We start from the raw sequence: 22,093 nt of genomic DNA on the forward strand, positions 1-22,093 counted from the left end.
AAAAAAAAAAAAAAAAAAAAAAAAAACCTCTAAAACCTCTACAAACGCCACACCTTGAGATATCTGAAGCTGGCCTTCTACAAAAGCCACTCCAGCGTTTGCTTGCCTTGAAGAACAGCTAAGAGAGAGAATAGCGCAGGAGGGGTGACCTCGGCCATTCGAGGTTTCTTTTGCTGGTGACCAAATCTAAGCACTGCATGAAGAAAGACGAGGGAGAGGAGAGAATTCTTGTAGGGAGTCCAGAGAGATGGCTCAGTGGTTATAAGCACTGGCTGCTCTTGCAGACCAGGGCTCAATTCCCAGTATTCACATGGCTGCTCACAGCCATCTGTAACTCTGGTTCCAAGGGATCTAACACCCTCTTCTGGCCTCCATGGGCACTGACCCCATGTGGTGCATATACACAGATGCAAGCAAGACAGCCAAACATGCATATATGCATATATATATATATATATATATATATATATATATATATATATACACACAAAAAAAAATTACAAAATTCAGGGCTCTGGCTTCTTTTTCTATGAGACGTTGATTGAATGCTGCAAATGTGGAAGGAACTCAGTGTTCATCTTTAGAGGAATATGTAAACAAAACGCAGATGCACATCTGGTCATCTGGTGGAGTCTTGTTTGGTCCTCAGAAGGAAAGAGGTCTGACACCTGCTGTGGCGTAGATGTGTAGATGGAACTGTAGACATTGCCCAAGTGAAATAAGCCAGACCCCGAGAGAGAGAGAGAAAACGATGTGACTCTACTTACACAGGGACCAAAAAATAGTCAAATTAGTAGAGACAGAGAGCAGAAAGGTGGTTTCCTGGACTGGCAGGGGTAGGGGAGGTTGTTTTGTGGGTACAGTTTTTTTTTTTTCGGTTTTGCAAAGAGGCAAGCTTCTAAAGATGACTGGCAGGGACGAATGTGAATGTACTTGACACCTCCTAACCACCCTGAGACATGCTGATCTCGGTGACTTCTGTGTCCTGTGCATCTTACCACAGTTAAGGATGGCTGTAGGCTTAAATTTCTGAACAATCTCGGGATGAAGAAGGATGAAAAGCTAGGTCTTGCCTTCCAGTGCTGAGACCCACTGATGATGCTTGCATTTAGTCATAATCCTGAAGCCACACACCTGCTTCCCTGCTTCAGCATGAAACTGGGCCTCCTCCACCTCCACTTCCATGGGGCTTGGGGGTAGCTCTCTGTGCTGGGAACAACTCTGTGCTGGGGAGGACAGCTCTCTGTGCTGGGGGGCAGGGGACTCTCTGACTTTCCCAACAGCTAAAGACTTGGAAGTCAAAGGAAGCAGCTCAAAGCTGCATGGTTTACAGAGTCTGCTCTGAGAGAGGGTAGAAGGCAGTATGCCAACCAGAGCTTAAGTTCAGGGGTTTCTAGTCATTTGAGGTGAGGTGGTCTTGACTTAAATCTCTCTGGGGACTGAGGCAAGTCAGCAGGCTACAGTGGCAGTAGCAACAGCATGTGTTCCTAACACAGGGACTTTGCACATGTTCTTCCCCTCAGCTGTAATCCCCTGTAATCCTCTGAAGCAACCAGCCCTTTCCAGACCTGGATCTTGGACTTTCCATCTCTAGCCCCGAGATGATACGTGTCTGTTACTTAAGCTACACAGTTTCCTGCTTCCCTCCAGCCACACACCAGGAAATACATACTGAAAGGTGACTGCGGGTCCTGATAAGCACAGTAGCTAACTTCCACTAGAGAGGAAGACTTTGAGGGAAAAGGGAACCTGTACTTGCAAAGGTCCGTACATTTTGGCTGATATACAGCCAGTGACTTGCTGTACACATGAGTTGTCAAGTCTTAGACGTTAGATGGAGATGAGGCTCAATAGATTCCCCCAGAAGCAGGGTGAAGGGTGTTGCTGCTCCTGAAGGGCTGCAGTGGAGAAGCAGGGTGAGGAGAGGCAATGAATGACCTTGGTTTCGTCAGGCACATGCTGAGAGGAGAGCAGCCCCTGCAGGACCTCCCGTTGGAGCTCAAAGAGATCAGTGTAGCTCACCTCTGCGTGTGCCCATGAGGACACTTTCAGAGAGGATTAACCAAGGTAGGGGACGCCCTCCCTGAATGTTGATGGCACCATCCCACAGACCGAGGGACTGAGTGGGTGGAGAGGGAGGGGAGGCTGGCTCACAGGTGTTTTTCTCTCTCCCCCACCTCGCCCCCGACTTCCTAGTTGCTGCAATGGGCCATTCTACTCATCACATGCCTGCCGCAATGATGGGGTCAGTTCTCTGAATCCATGAAGTAAAACGTACCCTTCCAGTCATCTTATCACAGTGACAAAGTCTGACTTGATGCAGCCCTAGCATGTAAGACTAAGGTGCCTTCAACATGACCCCTCACAAAAGACTCTGAGTACACCCAAAGGGTGTATACTGCTAGTTTTGTGTGTCAGCCTGACACAAACTGGAGTTAACACATCGAAAGGAGCCTCCCTTGAAGAAATGCCTCCATGAGATCCAGCTGTAGGGCATTTTCTCAATTAGTGATCAAAGGTGGGAAAGCCCATTGTGGGTGGTGCCATCCCTGGGATGGTAGTCTTGGGTTCTATAAGAAAGCAGGCTGAGCAAATCAAGGAAGAAAGCCAGTAAGTAACATCCCTCCATGGCCTCTGAATCAGCTCCTGCTTCCTGACCTGCTTGAGTTCCAGTCCTGACTTCCTTTGGTGATGAACAGCAATGTGGAAGTGTAAGGTGAATAAACCCTTTCCATCCCAGCTAGCTTCTTGGTCATGATGTTTTGTGCAGGAATAGAAACCCGAACTAAGACAGGATGCAGAATTATAAAAAATAAACAAGCAACGAAGAATGGGGGAGGTGACTCCATCAGTCAGTGCTTACCTTGCAAGCGTGAGGGCCTGAGTTTGATCCCTAGAACACACATTAAAAACTTTATCATGGCACCAAGCAGTCAGTCCAGAAGACCCACTATATCCCCCTCTAATTCCACTCTGTGGTGGTGTGAATGAAAATGAACCCCCATGGGCTCATGAGGGTGAGTGGCACTATTCGGAGGCCTTGTTGGAGGAAGCGTGTCACTGGGGGGTGGGCTTTAAGGTTGCAAATGCTCAAGCCAAGCCCAGTCTCTCTCCCTGCTGCCTGCTGCAGATCCAGATGTGGGCTCTTTAGCTCCTTCTCCACCACCACCACAACAATGGACTAAACCTCTGAACGGTAAGCCAGCTCTAAAGACTAAAAGCTTTCCTTTATAAGAGTTGCCCTGGTCATGGCAATAGAACCCAACTAAGACGCACCTACCTCAGGCTAATTCAGCTTCACACTATATAGGTCGTCATCCTTTGTTATCATTGGCTTCAGGCAGCCTGACCTGGGGGACATCTCTAGTCTGACTCCCAAGGCATGTGTGCGAGCAGGTAACAGATAGAACGCAGCCTGGAATCTAGCATGGTTGACTGAGTTCTCATCTAACACACATGAAAACCCTGGGTTTGATCTCTAGTACCACACAGACCAGACATAGCACACATTTGAGGACAGCCTTGGCTTTGTGGGACTCTGTATTTAAAAAAAAAAAATCAGAAAGAAGAGAAACTTCTCATTCTCAGTCACTCGTCACCACATCCTGAAGTCAATCCACCTTTCCTTATGGCTTCCCAGTCACACAGGAACCAGACGAAGACCAAGGAGACCAACGGGGCTACCTCACTCTTCCCACACAGCTCCCTCCTGCTATCCTTGGTGGTGACATCTGTGACATCTCTGTCTCTTCATTTGTCCCCCCACACTGTCCCTGCAGACAAGAGCAATGAAAGGAGACACTGATCCAGGACCCATGTCCTGTTGTGATTGATAAGATGGCTGAAGGGGCCACATGTCCCCCATATAGAGTAAAACTTTGAGTGGTCAGGTGGGCAGACACCTTGCAGAACTTCACAGGGAGTTCTTGGGGACATAGCACAGTGGTTGCATGGGTGGGGTGGGGGGGGAGTTCCTGAGAGACTGAAATATCAACATTCTTCTCAGGCCACCATTTGTGACATTCCTAAGATGACCAGGGTGCAGCTGTCCCTTGGCAGTTGTCCCCCCAGGAGTAACATCAGCTGTCTTAAAGCCTGTATATGTCCAGATCTTCAGAAATAAGAGACCCCAGTCCCTGCTGGCTGGTGCCTAGCCACCCTGTGATGAGTCCTGGGTCTCATGGCCTGCCTCCTCCTCTTCCTGGGTCAAAGACTCTCTGGTGGAAGACAGGAGTTGGAGATGCCTCAGATAATGTCACCATGTATCAGCCTTTATTTGCACATATAACACCACGGTCTCTTAGGTTCCTGTCCCCAACACTTCTAATTCCCCACTGGAGTAAAGTGAATTGCCACAGAGAAAAGTCTGTGTGGTTTTCAATGCCCATAAACCACAGCTTTCTCACACCCAAAGGCTGTCCTTGTCTTTGATCCCAGGCGCTGGGAACTCAGGAGAGTTTCTGAGGTTTACCTTGACTTACAACGTCTTAGTTAGGGTTTTTACTGCTGTGATGAAACACCATGACCAAAAAGTAAGTTGGACAGAAAGGGGTTTTTTCAGCTTACACTTCCAGATCACAGTCCACACTTGGAGGGAGTCAGGATTCGAACTCAAGCAGGACAGGAACCTGGAGGCAGGAGCTGATGCAGAGACCATGGATCAGTGCTGATTACTGGATTGCTTCCCATGGCCTGCTCACCCTGCTTGCTTTCTTTTTCTTTCCTTCTTGTTTGTTTGTTTGTTTTCGAGACAGGGTTTCTCTGTATAGCCCTGGCTGTCCTGGAACTCACTCTGTAGACGAGGCTAGCCTCGAACTCAGAAATTCGCCTGTCTCTGCCTCCCAAGTGCTGTGATTAAAGGCGTGCGCCACCACACCCGGCTCACCCTGCTTTCTTATAAAACTCAGGACTACCAGCCCAGGGATGACCCCACCCACAATGGGCTGGGTCCTCTCCCATTAATCACTGAGAAAACGCCTTACAGTTGGATCTCATGGAGGCACTTCCCCTCCTGAGACTCCCTTCTCTCTGATGACTCTAACTTGGGTCAAGTGGACACAAAACCAACCAGTACAGATATTTGCACAACAAATGGGAAAGTTTAAATTTCTATGTCCTTCTCTGGGTCTACTCCCTTAGGGCTTTGTTCTTTACTCAGGAGTCTGGCCTTACAGTGCCCCCACCTACCTTCCAAATCATCTCTGACAAGCCAGATACACAATCTGTCACCCTGGTGCTCAGGAAGCTAAGGCAGGAGAATCATCTCAGGTTCAAGACCAGCCTGGGCTACATAACGAAACCCTGCTCCAAAAACAACAAAAATCAACCATACCCCAATAATAATAATAATAATAATAATGACATGAAGTAACCAGACATTAACCAATTAGTTTGTAAGGTGTGTGTGTGTGTGTGTGTGTGTGTGTGTGTGTGTGAGAGAGAGAGAGAGAGAGAGAGAGAGAGAGCATGCGGATGAACAACTTGAAGGAGTTGGTTCTCTCCTTCCACCATGTGAGTCCCAGGAATCAGATTCAAGCCATTACCCTTAGTGGCAAATGTCTTACCCACAAAGTCATCTCATAGGCCACCCCTCCCCCCACAATCACTAGTTTCTAAGCTGGCCAAGATAGCTTGTGCCTACCATCCCAGCATTCTGTGATCACATCCAGTTTAGGTCCAGCCTGAGCTACGTAGTAAGTTCAAAGCCAGTTTAGGCTACAGAGTGCGATCTTGTCTCATAAAAATAAAAAGGGGGAAATATCCTTCTTTGAGCGAGCGCTGTGAGTTCTTTGCCCCGGGAGGGGTTCAAGTTCATGTTCTTCATAGTGTCCACAAGGCCCCTCAGGATGCCCACAGGGTCCAAGATCACTCTTTCTAGACCCCCTTCCATGAGTTCCATGTCTTTCTCTGCCTGCTACAGTTATAGTCACAGCAGATCTAACATGCCTGTGCAGTCTGCTGTTCCCGTTGCCAGATGAGCTCTGGTCCTGCTTAACCTTAATGTGGGCCCCAGATGAAACCCCACCCCCGCCAGCCCTCACGCTCCCCTAGTAGTCTTCAGTTCATGGCCACCCCCTCATTGGAGCCTCACCAGATCTTGATGACGTGGGCCACACCACAGGATGGTCAGCCCTTGGGGGCGGGAAAGAATGCCAGAAGCCACAGCGCTAATGGACAGCAGAGCTGGGGCCCAGGGCCTGGCCTCCTGAATCCGAGGCCATTGCTCTGTTCTGTTGCTCATCCTTCCACCATATGGGTCTACACGGCTGTGAACACCACTGCCTGCAGTAGTCAGAGGGCATAGAGTGGACTTGTGTGTGCACCCAACGAGGCCCACTCTTCCTCCTGTCGGCTAATGGAGCTGGCTGGGTGACTGCACACCAAAGTGAGTGTCAAATGTTCCCCCAGGTTCACGTGTTTGAACACCTAGTCTGCTGCTGACATTGATACTTCTTGAGCTTCTGGAGAATATGAAAGCTGAGGCCTAGCAGAGAAAGTATATCTCTAGGGATGGGCCTTGAGGTTTGTAGCCAAGGCGAGGTCTGCTTCCCTGCTCTTGGCCCACCTTTTGGTCTACTGAGAGGTAAGCAAGCCATCAGATACTCCTGCCTTTGTGCTTTTGTCTGACATGATCAAGTGACCCTCAAACCAGGAGCCAAAACTAACCCTTCCTCCAGCCTGTCTCTTCAACAGAAAAGGTAGCTAGCACCCTGGTTGGCTCTGGTCACCTCTGTGTGATGCTCTTCTCTGATTTCAGCCCAAGGCTCTGCAGGCTGCAGGGCGCTGTACGTTCAGGTTGGACTGGCAAAGTTCAGTATTCACAAGGGTGGCTATCACCACCCTCCTACACTATCATCTCTACCCCCCTCCCCTCCAAAGGCAGCACAGCAGCCATAACAGGATAAGCCAACGTGAGGGTGTGAGCCAGGCACGTCCTCCTGTTAGGCTTCCTCAGCTTATATACAGTGAGCCAGAATTAAAGAGAAGGCTCATCCTCCAAGGTGCCTGAAGATGACAGGGGAGGGACTCAGACTTCCCTGCCTTGTCAGTGCCGGAAACTGTTCTAATCACTAGCACACACTGCCATCCATTACCTGAGGGAGGCCTCATCTCTTCTGTGGCTCCCACCCTAAATTAAATACAGTGTTGGTTCTCGGAGGGCACAGGTTTTCTTGGGAAGATGAAGAGAGGGTCCTGATCAGTCTGTGGCAAATTATTCGGTTTTGCCAAGTATTTAGAGAGAGGGAAACAAAACAACAACAACAACCAAAAAAAAAAAAAAAACGGAAGGAGGGACAGAACTATAAAGAACAGAAGGGGGCAAAAGAAAAAAGAAACCTTGTTTTGTCCACTTGTGTTTCTTTGTTTCAGAAACACGACTGTGTCTGTCTCACAGCTTCACTGGCCACTTTCAGCTGGAGCTTACTGAGAGTAAACAGGGGTCTGGGGAGGAAGCTCCCTTAGTAAATTTATTGTTGTGCAAGTTTAATGTCCTGTGTTTGATCTCCTGGCCCACATCTAAAAGGCAGGGGCGGTAGCATATATTTGTTTTGTTTTGTTTATTTTTTATATTAGGTATTTTCTTCATTTACATTTCAAATGCTATCCCCAAAGTTCCTTATAACCTCCCCCTTCCCTGCTCCCCAACTCACTCCTGCTTCCTGGCCCTGGCATTCCCCTGTACTGGGGCATATGATCTTCGCAAGACCAACGGCCTCTCCTTCTACTGATGGCCAACTCCTCTGCTACATATGCAACCAGAGACACAGCTCTGGGGGGTACTGGTTAGTTCATATTGTTGTTCCTCCTATAGAGTTACAGACCTCTTTAGTTCCTTGGGTACTTTCTCTAGCTCCTTCATTAGGGGCCCTGTGTTCCATCCAATAGATGACTGTGAGCATCCACTTCTGTATTTGCCAGGCACTGGCACAGCCTCACAAGAGAGAGCTATATCAGGGTCCTGTCAGCAAAATCTTTCTGGCATATGCAATAGTGTGTGGGTTTGGTGGTTGTATATGGGAAGGATCCCCAGGTGGGGCAGTCTCTGGACGGTCCTTCCTACAGTCTCAGCTCCAAACTTTGTCTCTGTAACTCCTTCCAGGGGTATTTTGTTCCCCATTCTAATCCTAGCACTAAGGAGGTAGAAGCATGATCAGCCTAGTATGATCAGTGAGTTCTTAGGTCAGTGAAAGACACAGTCAACTGAGATTCCCCTGAAACCATGAGCCAAAGTAAATCCTTCTCTAAGTGTTTCTGCAGGGATTCTGTCACATCGATGACAGTAACTCAGGCATCTTGCTTCAAGGTTTAAATCCCTGTGCACCATAGGTGGAATGTGAGCTGATAAAATAGCTACAGAAAACTGAGTGAGCCAAGGTATGGTGGCCTGTGCCTGTAACCCCAGCACCTAAGAGGCAGAGGTAGGAGGGACACAAGCTTAAGACCACCTCCAGCTGTACTGAGGTTCAGGGAGACCAGATTCACTCACCAGGCTTATGCAAAGAGCACCTTTAACTGCTGAGCCGTCTTTAAACTTCTTAATTCTTTACTTAACAATAGCTAGAAAAACTTTCTCATGTAAGGTAGCATTTGCAGCCTACACACACACACACACACACACACACACACACACACAGAGGGACCTTCAAAGAACACACGCTACCTCCCCTAGATAAGCAAAAGGTTTTTACTTCTGACCCTGCCACTCTCTCTTGAACCCCATTCTACCCTAAAACCTAACAAGCAGACCCTGATATCCACATCCCACACAGAGGTTTCAGATCCAAGTGGGCAGGAGACTGGGCTGTGCTCCAAAGCAGCCCTCTCTATGGCCCTCACAGAAAGGAGATGCTGGAGACAGGGAGGGTAGCCACCTGCCACCTCCCACTCTTCCTCTGTGGGTCTGTTTACTGATCTAAAAAGGAAAAGCAACCAATAAAACAGCAGATCAAGGATTCGTTGCCATACCTGCCAGGAATCTTTAAAAACAAGATGAAATCTTGGCTGTAGAGGCACTCAGGAGGCAAAGGCAGGTGGATCACTCCAAGTTCAAGGCCAGCCAGGACTACATGTGAGACCCTGTCTCAAAAAAAAAAAAACAAAAACAAAAAACAAAAAACAAAAAACAAAAAAACAAAAATTCCCAGAAAACTCTGAGCTGGGAAATTATATTAATTTGTATTTAGCATGTGTGTGTGGTATGTGTGTCTGTGCGGTGTGTGCTCTGTGTGTGTGTGTGTGTGTGTGTGTGTGTGTGTGTGTGTGTGTGTGTGTGTATGCAGGGCACACATGTTGAAGAGAGTCAGGTAGTCAGGCTCAGCAGCAAGTGCCTTTACTGGCTGAGCTATGTTTCTAGCCCTGAGCTAGCGACTTCTAATTATTTCCCCAGCCCCATTTTATAGGAGAAACAGCACAAAGCCCAGACACACCGTGCCCCTTTCTGGAGGTTGTAAAGCCATACAGAAGCAGATCCTGGATTTGAACCCAAAAACCCTGGCTCCCACTGGTCAATATTCATGTTGCCTTCCATTGTTTAAAACAAACAAACAAAAAAATCCAACTCCAAAACTGAAAGCAAAGGCCTAAAACCTAACTTGCTGGGTAAGTTCCTTATCATGTGGGGTAGTAGGAAATGGGCCAAGCAATGCAGCCAAACCCCCTGAGACCCAGAGCTCCGGGCATGAAGCTCCCCCAAACTGTGATGTTGGTCCCACAGTGCCCCTGGTCTGTGATAAGACAAGGGCAAAGGACAGAGCACTTTGGATAATGCCACACCTATCCAGAACCACTAAGCTGTCTCTCCAATAGTCTGATTCTCGATTTCCACAGGGACAAATCACCTAGCAGTGCCTATGGGCTATTGCCAGGGAAGGATGGAGGAGGCTCATCTGGGGAGAACCAGCCTGAAGCCAGTGAACCAGAAGAGAGAAAGGAAGTGAGCAGGGATCCCAGAGCAGATTTGAATCCTGGCCAGGGCTCTGGGAAATATGGGAGGTGGGAACCAAAAAGAACCATGCCAAAAAGTACCACTGCCCCCAAAGAGGGTGATATTCTGCCCCCACCCCCACCCCCATGCTGGTAGCCCAGGAAGACTCTAGATGCAGAGCCAACATGGGCTGCAGAGGCTGAATCTTGGAGCTCTTCCATGAGGGCCAGACCTGACCATGCAACCAAGACCACCTTTTTATAAGTGTGTGCACATTCACGTGTGTGAGCATACATGAGAAGGAGCATAGGTCCTTGCATGTGTAGAGGCCAAGGTTGACATCTGATGTCTTCCTAGGCTGCTCCCCACCTTGCTAGTCAAGACGGTCTCTCACTGATCATAGATCTTACCAGCTGGCTAGACTCAGACTCACTGGCCAACAAGCCCCAGATACTCTCCTGCCTCAGCCTCCCCAACACGGGATTGCAGACAGGTGTGTGTCACCACACACAGCTTTTTATGTGGGCACAGGGGATCTGAACTCAGGTCCTTAAGCTTGTGGGGTAAACACTTCTCTGAGCATCTTCCAAGACCATGTTTCCCACTGGTTTTTTACTGCAACAAAACACACAAAGGAGAAAATAGAAACATACCATCTTGGCATAACATTCTGGAAAATACTATTCACATTGCTACAGCACTGTCCCCACACAACAACCAGTCTCTTAATTAGCTGCTGTCATCGTGAAACAATCATTTCCCACCCACCCTCTCGGTTGTACTTCTCCCCTACTCTGATGTTTCTAATATCATGAAGAAGAAGAAGAAGAAGAAGAAGAAGAAGAAGAAGAAGAAGAAGAAGAAGAAGAAGAAGAAGAAGAAGAGGAGGAGAAGAAGAAGAAGAACAACAACAACAACAACAACAACTACCCAAGATTTAATCAGGCAAGGTAGGTCAAACCTGTAATCTCAATTTTGAGAGGCAAGAAGATTGGGGCAAGTTTGAGGCCAGCCTGGGCTACATAGTGAAACTTTGTTTCAAAAAGTATCAAATTAAATTAAACTCCAAATGAAGGCACTAAGGAGACAGCTCAGTTTATAAAGTGCTTGCTGTGTAAGAAGGAGGACCCACAGCCTAAATTTAAAAGCAGGGCATGGGGGCTCAGCTTGTAAGCTTCCAACTGGGGAGGAACCAACAGCTGGGCCCCACCCCCACCCTGGGGTTTAGTGGCCATCCAGCCTGGCCCACTCAGTAAGTTCCAACCTAGTGAAAGATCCTATCTCAAAATAAGGTGACAGCACCTGAGGGACTGATTGGCCTCTGACCCCACATACATGCACACACATGTGCATGCACATACATGAACGTCCATACGAATGCACACACACGAAAGCGAGAAGGAACACAATCTAAAAGACTGCCTCACCAGGGGGCTTCCACCCTGAAGGATGCTCACGGGAGCATTTTTCTATGCTTTTTCCCCCACTCAAGTTAAGAGGTAGAGGATGCCCAAAACTTTGTCTTTCCAAACCAGAAAGGCTGGGCGTCTCACAGAAAGCAGCAGGTTTTGATGCAGTCCCACGGGCAGCTGGGATTCCCCCACCCCTACCCTCTGCTTCTTCCTCTCTCTCTCTCACCCCCTCCATGTCCCTCTTTCAGTGAGTTGGGCAGAATGGGAGGCCTCTCTGTTTTGCAGTCTGAAGGAAGCCTCCATTTCTCTGCATCACAAGTCTAGAAAGAGCTCCTGAGGAGTCGATGTGAGCCCCCTATTAGAGGTTCAGAGTGAAGGCTTCAGGGCACACATACACACACACAAACACATATATACACACTCACACCAGCATCAAGCCCTCTTAGAGTCTGTGGCCCAGTGCCATCACTCAAAATTCTGTTTGGGTCCCTCTGAAGCCTTCGCCTGCACCTGCCAGCTTCCCAGACAGAGGTCACACTGTACAGTGAAGCATAGAAAACAGAAAGCCGTTAGCCCCCAGTGAATGTTATTTTTAATGAAAGTGGTACATTTTGAGTCACAGTGTTAAAACCAGGTCAGAAATGAATCATCAGAGAATCAACCACAAAGTCCCCTGGAGGTGACTGCAGATGACTGCCCTGTCACCAGCTCTGCACACACCTCCCTGAGATTCTGTCACTCGGAGCCAGTGTGGGGCCACTGGGTGCCATGTCAGCTCAAAAGATGTTATGTTGTCACCAATGGGATTCCCCGGCTTGGTGATGTGGTGGTCCCACCCACACAAGGAAGCGGCCATCATCCTGCTAGGTCTATGATTACATCATCCTACTGGCTTCCAGGTAGTGAGTCTCAGATGGTGGAAAGAGATAAAGGGACCTGTTCCTCCCTGACCCAGACTCTACCTAGTGACCACATCTCCTCCTGGCTATGGAGAGGCAGCCCAGGGGTTGAGAGATGGCTTCATCAGTAAAGTGGTTGCTATGCAAGCATGAGGATCTGACTTTGATCCCCAGGACCTAGCTAAAAAAAAAAAAAAAAAAAAAAAGCTTGCTGTGGTGGCATGTGCTTGTCATCCCAGCTCTGGAAAAGCAGAGACAGGTGGAAGTAGAGGCAGGAAGATCCCTGGGGTTTATCAGCTTAGCCTAATAGGCAAACCCAAGCATTTGAGAAACCATGCCTCAAAAAACAAGTGAAGGGTTCCTAAGGAACCATGTTCAAGGATGGCCTCTGGCCTCCAAACACACATGCACACACATGCATGTACATGAGAACACACAAGATGCCCATTTGAACATGTGTATACACACACATAGACACACATGCATACTCACACACATATACACTCATACACACTCGCACAAACACACTCACAAAAATACACACACTCACACTTACATACACATACACACACACAAATACACATATACATACACATACACACTTATACTCACACACACGTACTCATATACTCACACATACACATACTCACACACATATACACACACATACATACGCATATACACAAATACACAACATAAATACATGCATACATACACATACACACTTATACTCACACACACACATACTCATATACTCACACATACACACATACACACACATGCATGGGCACACACACCTACACACACATACATACACAATTACTCACACACATACTCATACATGCACATACACACTTAAATTCAAACACACATACACATTCTCTCTCTCTCTCTCTCACTCACACACACACACACACACACACACACACAGAGCAGCTCAGGATGGGCTGCTGTGTTGAGTAATTTTATGTAAAGTTGACAAAGGCTAGAGTCATTCATCTGAGAAGAAGGAACCCCAATTGAGAAATGCCTCTATAAGACTGGTCAGTAGGCAAAATAGAACATTTTCTTAGTGAATGATGTTGGAGGGCCCAGCTGATTGTCCTGAGCTGGCGCTCCTAGGTTCTATAAGAAAGCAGCAGGCTAAGCCAGCCATGGGGAACAAGCCAATAAGTTGCACGCCCCCATGGCCTCTGCATCAGCTCCTGTCTCCAGGTTCCTTCCCTGTTTAACTTCCTATTCTGACTTCCTTCAGTGATGGATGGGATGTGGAAACAAGCCAACTAAACCATTTCCTCCCCAACTTGCTTTTGGTCATGGTGCTTCATCATAGCCTCTGCCCTCTGGTTTCAGATCCTTAGACAGGCTGAATATTGACCCTGGCCACTCTGCTTCAAAGATCTCCTTCTAAGACCACATTAAGGGTCAAGTGGAACCCACCATGCAGAAAACACAAGAGCTAGTTCCCTTCTGTAGAAGCAACAACAAACCACTCCTTTTTGGTGAAGGAGTTGAAGGCTCCTTTCTGGACCTCTCTGGATTGGAGCCAGCCTGCGAGTGGCTAAAACAGATAAAATTTAATAGAAGTAACATCTCCAGCACCAACCTGCAATCTCAACATTTACTCAGACAGGGGGATTGCATAAATGAGACCAGTGTAGGTTACACAGTGAGACCCTGGAAAAGAATACATAAGGAGTCACATGTTAGTTAATAGCATGTGATTTTGAGCCTGACATCTTCTGCTTGTGCCCTCCTGGAATGCTGCCCGGGGCCACTAGAAGGAAGCTGGACAGGAAACTGGTCGGACTGTGGAGAAGTGGGTGCCCTCAACCTTCCTGCCAACACCACTTTCCAACACAAAATAGATCTGTCACCCCAAATCTCCACCTCAACACAGCCCCGAGTGAACACAGAGAGAACAAGATGGTAGCTAGAGTCTGAGCCTGAGACCCACAGGAAAAAGCCTCTTCCATGCTAGGGTGCTGCTCAGTCCTCCCTAGCAATGCAGATAGATAGATAGATAGATAGATAGATAGATAGATAGATAGATAGATAGACAGAGATTTAGAGAGGTAGAGAGATAGATAATAGATAGAGAGACAGAGAAAGAGAGAGAGAGAGGAGAGAGACAGAGAGATAGAAATATAGATGATACTGATAGATAGATAGTGAGACAGAGAGACAGAGATAGAGAGATAGAGTGAGACAGAGAGACAGATAGAGAGACAAACAGATAGATGATAGATGGATGGATGGATAGATGATAGAAAATAGAAAGATGATAGATAGATAGATAGATAGATAGATAGATAGATAGATAGATAGATAGATAGATAGAAGATTGATTTATTGACTGGCAGATAGACAGATAGATGATAGATTGATAGGTAGGTAGATCGATGATAGATAGATAGATAGATAGATAGATAGATAGATAGATAGAGATGGAGAGATAGTGAGATATTCACTCCCTTTAAGCAATTGAGCTTCCCACTAGCCGCACACACCTAGCAGTTCAGCTATTTAAAACTAACCTTGAATGAGAATGGCTGGGGCAAGCTGGGAGAGCAGCAGTCCATCAATGAAAGAAGCAGTGTGTCCCAGCCTGGACTGCTCCCTATCCTCTCCCTGTTCTGCCTTTGTAGTCATCACAAATCCTGCCCTTTACCAGGACTGCAGCACACTCTCCACAGTGTCTCTCTCTAACCATCTTCTCTGCTCTTTCTCTAACCCACTGCCTTTCCCCTTGACAGAGCTGGAAGGATTTGTTTTCAGATACTTCCTGAAGTTTACTCTCTGACTCGCATTCGCAAAGTAAGGAATTAGAATATAAGACATAAAAGCCAAGAGAGAAAAAAGAAACAGGAAAAGTCGGGATGTGAAAGACCACAGGGGATGAGGTGATCCAAGAAGGTCCTGGGGACAGCAGCTGTGAGTGCATAGGTGGTACAGCCTCTCCTGGAGTACCCCATGAGCATGTAGAGGCCCATAGGCTGAGACATGATAAGCAAGGGGGGCATGTAGATTAAAATGAGCTATGAGGGACATCGAGGATAGGGAAAAATGTGGCGGAAACACGGAGCCCTTTATAAAACTATGTGAGGAAATGTGTGTTGCCTAGGACTATAGAGCCATCGAGATTCAAGAGCAGCATCACAGGGTCTGATGCAAGTCTTTTAAAGTACCATGTTAGCTAACATGTTGAATATAGATTGGAGAATATTCTGGGATGGCACCTATAGCAATATATATATATATATATATAATCTCCAATATCCAATAAGGAAATAAAGAATATATGTCATGGGGAATAGCAAAAACAAAACTTCATAGATACCCACTCCATAAATAGCAGGCAGGGGCAGATGAGAGAGCTGTAGAGGCGCTTGGCATCAAACCCTTATGACCTGAGTTCAATCCCCAGCAACCACATGGTGAAAGGAGAGAACCAACTCCCTCAAGTAATCCTCTGACCTCCACATACAACACAGCAGGCACACTTGCGTATCCAAACAAACAAAGGAATAAATGTAAATAATTAAAAGAAAGGTCTCTCACATTTAAAACCTTTAAACATGGAGTCAGGCAAGGTAGTGCACACCTGTAGTCTCAGCACTTGCCAGTCAGAAGCAGAAGAATGGCAAGTCTAAACACAGCCTGGACTACCTAACAAGACACTACTTCACAACTCCAAGGGCTGGTCAGCGCTTGGGAGGCAGAGGCAGGTGGATCTATGAGATCTCAAGGCCAGCCTGGTCTGCAGAACTAGTTCCAGGACAGCCAGGGCTATATAGTATAACCCTGTCTTAAAACAAACAAAAACAAAAAAAACTCTAAGGGTGGGCTAGGGAGCTCCGGGTGTAGTTCAGTGGTGGCAAGTTTGGTTTTCCTGAGTGAGACTCCGATGAGGGGCAAGGGAGAGATCATAAATGATCGCTAGGAAAACTCAGAAGCCAATGTAGAGAATTCAAGACAGTGTTAAGAGTAAAAGGATAAAGCCATCCAGAAATAAGGACTGGGTTTTAAAAACAGAGCAAATCCAGAAGATCCAGACTTAAGATCAGCAGCGAGGATAAATGGGAACTCAACACAGGAAGTAAGAGAACTGAGGGAGATCGGGGAGAAAGGGCCAAATACAAACGATGGGCAGAGGGGAGCCAAGAGTTCCCCCCCAACCCCTGGACTGAAAACCGAAGCGAAGAGCAGAACAAAGTTAAAATCAAGCCACTCAGGAAAAAATTTCTGGAGAAATGTCACAAATGTAAGAAAGTGCAGGCAGAAAGTAAAAATAAACACGCCGGAATGGTTTCTTGTAAAATTTTTAGATTTCAGAGGAAAGTACGAAGCCGCCTGCATATGCAGGGATGTTTGTAGGACAGATCTGGGCTAGAAATTTATAATTAGAAAAGATCTGGGGAGGCAGAAACAGGTGGATCCCTGGGAGACGGGCCAGCCCAGACTGGCCTACTTGATGGGTTCTGGGACAGTGAGAGACCCTATCTCAAAACACAAGGTGGATGGCTGAAAACTGACACCTGAGGTTGACCTCTAACCTCCACATAGGCCCCCAAATATGTGTACATGTACATGCATATACACACACACACATGAAGAATTCAGACGGGACATAGTAAGGAGGGCTGATATCTGTCTCACATATCTGGGCCTCAGCCGGGAAGTCTCAAAAGCTGAGGTAACTCCATAGCTGAGGTTTGGAGTCAACTGGATGCCTGACCTCTCAGGCATCTGGAGCCAGGACTCAGCTGACTCAGAGACCCAGCCTGCTGACCAGAGGCCTCACGTGTCTTCTCCATGTGGCTCAGCTTCCTCCCAGCACGGCCACCACACAGTGGTCAAACTTCCCTAGTGACAGAGACCAGAAGCACAGGACACAAAACTCAAAACAGAAGCTATATAGCCTCGTGAGGCCCCCTGTTTCAGATACCACATAATGTCAACGTCCCCTTACTTACTGATCAAAGTCATCTCCCATGCATGAGAAGGAGGGACAGAGACCTCATCTATTAGTGAGAGAAGAAGCAAGGAGCTTTGAGGGTATGTCCTGTAAGTCACCAGGGACATATTCCCAGGATTATGGTATTCTTGCATGTCCTGCCTGATACAGTATTGCTTACCTCCTTCATGGCACACTGCTGGTCTGTGAATGTCATGCACTCACAGCCTCCCGCTTCCCTGTAGGGGTCTCTGGGTTCTCAGTTGCTGGGGTAGACATGGAGTCTTTAGTGGGTATGATAATGGCTACTTTCTATTGTCAAATTGATGGGAGTTTTGAATTGCTTCTGAGTGTGCCTTTGAGGGCATTTCCAGAAAGACTTCACTCAGAAGGGAAGACCCACCCTGAATGAAGGGTGGTCACCATCCCATGGGACAGGACCCCAGATGAATAAAAACAGGAAGGAGATGGAAAGCTGAGCCACAGTATTCTCTCTCTGACTCCTGACTGTGGGTGCAGAGTAAAGAGCTCCCTTCGTCACACCGTGTCCTGCCCACCACGAAGAGCTGCACCTTCAAAATAGCCTTGCCAGTTGGTCTTGTCAGGTGTTTTGCCACAGCAACGGGAAAAGTAGCCAAGACAGTTTCTAAACCTGTCAGCGACCCTTCTACCATGATGGATGGCCCACCCCTGTCTTGCAGCCTGGTTCCTGTTAAATCCCCATAGCTCTTGTCAGGACTCTTAAAAGGAACAAATGTGTATTTCTGAATATTGAAAAACACAAAGGCACAAATGTTGAGTTATTAAACAAGTTCACAGTAGCTTCCTCCTCACAATGCTGCTTGATTGAAAATAATTGGGCAAAGAAAATGAATTCCAGACCAAACTGAGTAGTTGTTTTCCTACATGGAAAGAAATTCTTCTCCTCCCACCATCAAAGCCCCTAAAAATGCCACTAAGACCGTTAACTAATACCCACTTGGGACAGGAATCATATGACTTTAATCTATAGACTCACACCTTTGGCCTGAGCTGGCTAGACACAGAGGGTGACAAGCTCCTAAGGACTGATAGTCCAACTCTAGAGGCTCCACGGGTCACTGACAACAAGAATTTCTCTTGGATCAACCCTGAGACTGGACATGAAATTATATGAGAGAGAGAGAGAGAGAGAGAGAGAGAGAGAGAGAGAGAGAGAGAGAAGAGAAGAGAAGAGAAGAGAAGAGAAGAGAAGAGAAGAGAAGAGAAGAGAAGAGAAGAGAAGAGAAGAGAAGAGAAGANAGAAGAGAAGAGAAGAGAAGAGAAGAGAAGAGAAGAGAAGAGAAGAGAAGAGAAGAGAAGAGAAGAGAAGAGAAGAGAAGAGAAGAGAAGAGAAAGAAAAAGAAACATAGAGGCAAACCCACATCCCAGAGGGAGGCCAAACCAAGCTAATCAAAGCAAAAGAAAGTCCAGACCCAAACGCAGATCCCACCCACAGGCTCAAATGTGATTCTGGCTGTCTGAAAGCAGTTCTCAGACAGAACCTCAGGCGATGAATCAGTTTCCTCAGACACTGAGGGGGGACAAAGCCACTGCTGCAGAGCCGGAGTGTTGGTCGAGGAGGAGCTGTGAGAATCCAGCAGAGTGGGGTGGGGGTGGGGGGTGGTGCACACAGTGAAAAGCCACGGCGAATCCCCAGTCTAGACAGTGAGCCCAGAATGCCCAGGGAAAAGAAGCAAAGGATAAGAATGAAAAGAACAGGTTCAGAGGAGCCAGCTGGATGCACCTCCAAAATGTGGGTGGGGGGAGGGTAGGACATGCAAGACAGCTGTGCAGTCAAAGTTGCTTAAACTCACAGAGAAGGGGCTGGGGAGGTGGGTGGGCATCCAAAGTGCTGTCCTTGCAAGCATGGGGACCTGAGTTAGACACCCCAAAACACACATAAACAAAAGCCTTGGGTGGTAGCATATCCTAGTTATACCAGTGCTGGGGAGGTGGGGGCAGAAGAGTCTGTACAGCTGTCTGCACAACCTAGCCTGATCATTCCCAAGCTCTAAGGATAAATACCACCTTTAAAAAAAAATCCCACACCCAAAAAGGTAGGAGAGGAAATGAGGAAGTATCCGTAGGATCCAGGGGGTGGGGAGAGACTTTGGGTTAGATGTACATTGATAAAGATACATTGTATACACATATGAATTATCAAAGAATAGAATTTAAAGTTCTGGTAAGTTAAAAACTAGGGCCTGGAGAGAAGGTTCAACTAAATGAAGAACACTGTTCTTCCAGAGGACAATTTCTATTCCCAGCACCTACAGAACAGCTCAAAACCATTTATAGATCCATTTCCAGGGCATCTGGTGCCCTCTTCTGGCCTCTGTCAGGCACAAGTATAGTACGCAGAAATGCAGACAGGCAAAATAAAATTAAATAAACAAACAAACAAACAAGGTTTTTGTTTTTGTTTTTGTTGTTTTTGTTTTTTTAAGATTGAAATTTTAAAAGATCAAGGTGGCCAGCCTGGCCTACAGAGTGAATTCCAGGACAGCCAGGGCTACACAGAGAAACCCTGTCTCGAAAAACTAAATAAATAAATAAATAAATAAATAAATAAATAATTGAGATGGATAGCACTTGAAGAATAACATCAACATTGTCCTCTTGGCCCCTACATGGCATGCACACACGTGCACATAGGCATACAAGACAAAAAATTAATAATAATAATAATAAACAGGATGAAAGCACGCATTTCCTTTTCCATCCGGAAATCAACTCACATTATAAACATAAACAACGTCTACAGAGGGACGATTTCCGAGCAAGTCTTCCATCCATACACCAAGCCATACAATGTGGGCAAGACAGCAGAGCAAAGCCTTGACATACGCTGTCTAACTCAGGGAAATGGTTTGGGGATGAACAGGACTCAGAGGTTAAGGTCACAGCAAGCACACTTCCAGGGCTGAGGGAAACAGCAGCCATCAGATAGCAGACCTCTCTCCTGGGACATAAGCTCTGGTACAGCAGTTTCCCTGTCCCTCTACCTAGAAAACTGGTAAATGGTTCTTCTGAGAAAAGCAATGATGAAGACAGGAAGGAGATTTGTAAGCTAGAAAAAGGAGGGAGGCAGCCTTCAGGGATCACACTACCTGACATGGGGGTACAGTCCAGTGATTCCATGTCTGTGAGTGAGCAGAGGCCACAGGAAGATGGGCCCTCTTCTGCGCCAGAAAATATCAGTGCAGTGGTAGAAGCAGGTAGAAACTGAAAGGAGCCAGTGTGAGCTGAATATCAGAAGCATCTATGGGCTGGGGAGACACTCGGTATGTAAAGTGCTTGCTTACACAAGAACAAGGACCCAAGTTGAGATCTCTAGCACCCACACAGAAGCCAGATGTGGCAGTTTATATCTATAATCCAAGTACTTGCGATAGAGACAGGAGGATCCCCGGGGTTCACTACCTATGCAACCTGACTAAATCAGCAAGCACCCAGGTTCCCCGAGAAGCCCTGTCTGGAGGCATAAAGTGGAGAAAGGTAAAAAGGTAGCCGATATCACACTCCACATGAGAGCAGACTCTGCACTCGGGCTGCAGGATCAGGAATAACTCCAAGTTGTGTCCTGTAATGCCTCTGACTGACAAGAGCAACTGAGACCCTAGGTAATGGCTAATTACCTCCCCTGAACAGCAGGATCATTGGTCATCTTGGCTGCTACCCAAGTCCTAAAGGCTCCTGAGTCAGCACCCCTTCCTCCAGGAGATTCCTGTGGCCTATGACCCCACAGGTGCTGGGGTTTGCGTAACAGCCCTCCTGACATAATGAGAACCTGGGAAACAAGTCTTTTCTTGGTCCTCTGAAATCACTGGAAGCCACCAGAATGGTTACATGGACACTCTAAGTCAGCATCTTAGTCACGCAAGGTAGCTCAGGGACGGCTGAGAGAGTTTGTTTTCACTTCCCTGAGACTAGGAGGCACATGTGTAAACACAGGTCTGAAAGAGCCCTTGTCCCTAGTCTGTGCGTCCCATCTTCCAGCTCAACCTCTTCATGTCTGCTGCCAACACCCAGGGCTCCGGTTGCAGCTCCTTACAGTATGAAATGGCCCCGGGGACGGAGGCCAGGGCAGGAGGCCACTATCAAATCTGGAAGGCTGACCCTGGTCCCAGATGCAGGTTATTTTTACAACAGCCTCTGACCCCAGACACCCTGCCAACTCCTCTTACATACCTTCCTCCTCCTCCTCCTCACACTCTACTCCCACCTGTGGGCTCTCTGTCACTGTCAGCCTCTGGGTGTCTAGTATCCTTCACACCAGACTCCCTGTCCCTCAGTTGCTCAGTGCTGAAAGCCGGGTGGTACGATGAGCATGGAATGTTCTCTCGATCTCCGTGGAATCTCTACAGTGGATGTGGGCACCAATCCGGAAAAGTCCCCAGGGACCACCACTAGAAACTCCGGAGCGATGGTTTCTGGGGAAAGAGCTGTGTGCAAGCATTTTAGACTTTGGCCCATTCAGCATTTCAAAATCCTGAAATGTGGCTCTACAGAATTCCCAGTGCTGAGATCATCGCCCAGCACCTCAGAGAGGGTCTATGTTTACAGGAGGAGGGGGGTCTTCAACTCAATGACTAGATTAAAATTAGGTCATTAGGGTAGGTCTCCTGTCTATATAAATGTGGTAGGGACCCTTATTTGAAGAAATTCGAGACAGGGATGTGGTTTAGGTTCTTGGTTCCATCCCCAGTACAGAGAGAAAGTGGAGGTAGAGAATTAGACATTCACAAAGAGGGACAACCATCTACAGTCACAGGAGCCAAGGAGATAGGTCTCAGAAAAAAATCAAACCTACTAGAACTCCAAGATGTCCCAACAGGCAAAAGCAACTGATGGAGCCTATGATGTAATCAGCCACCCC

General features: G+C 47.3%; 1 long non-coding RNA gene across 1 annotated transcript in view; it reads right to left on the reverse strand.

Moving 5' to 3' along the window:
* The window catches only part of LOC110300474, a 63,537-nt gene extending 41,879 nt beyond the window's left edge, over positions 1 to 21,658 (reverse strand). The window contains exon 1 of the long non-coding RNA XR_003837431.1: positions 21,406 to 21,658. This is a non-coding gene — a long non-coding RNA (uncharacterized LOC110300474). The remainder of the gene's footprint in view (positions 1 to 21,405) is intronic.
* Positions 21,659 to 22,093: the final 435 nt, after the last annotated feature.

The sequence above is a fragment of the Mus caroli genome, chromosome 8, assembly GCF_900094665.2.
Source record: "Mus caroli chromosome 8, CAROLI_EIJ_v1.1, whole genome shotgun sequence".
NCBI classification, from domain to species: domain Eukaryota; kingdom Metazoa; phylum Chordata; class Mammalia; order Rodentia; family Muridae; genus Mus; species Mus caroli.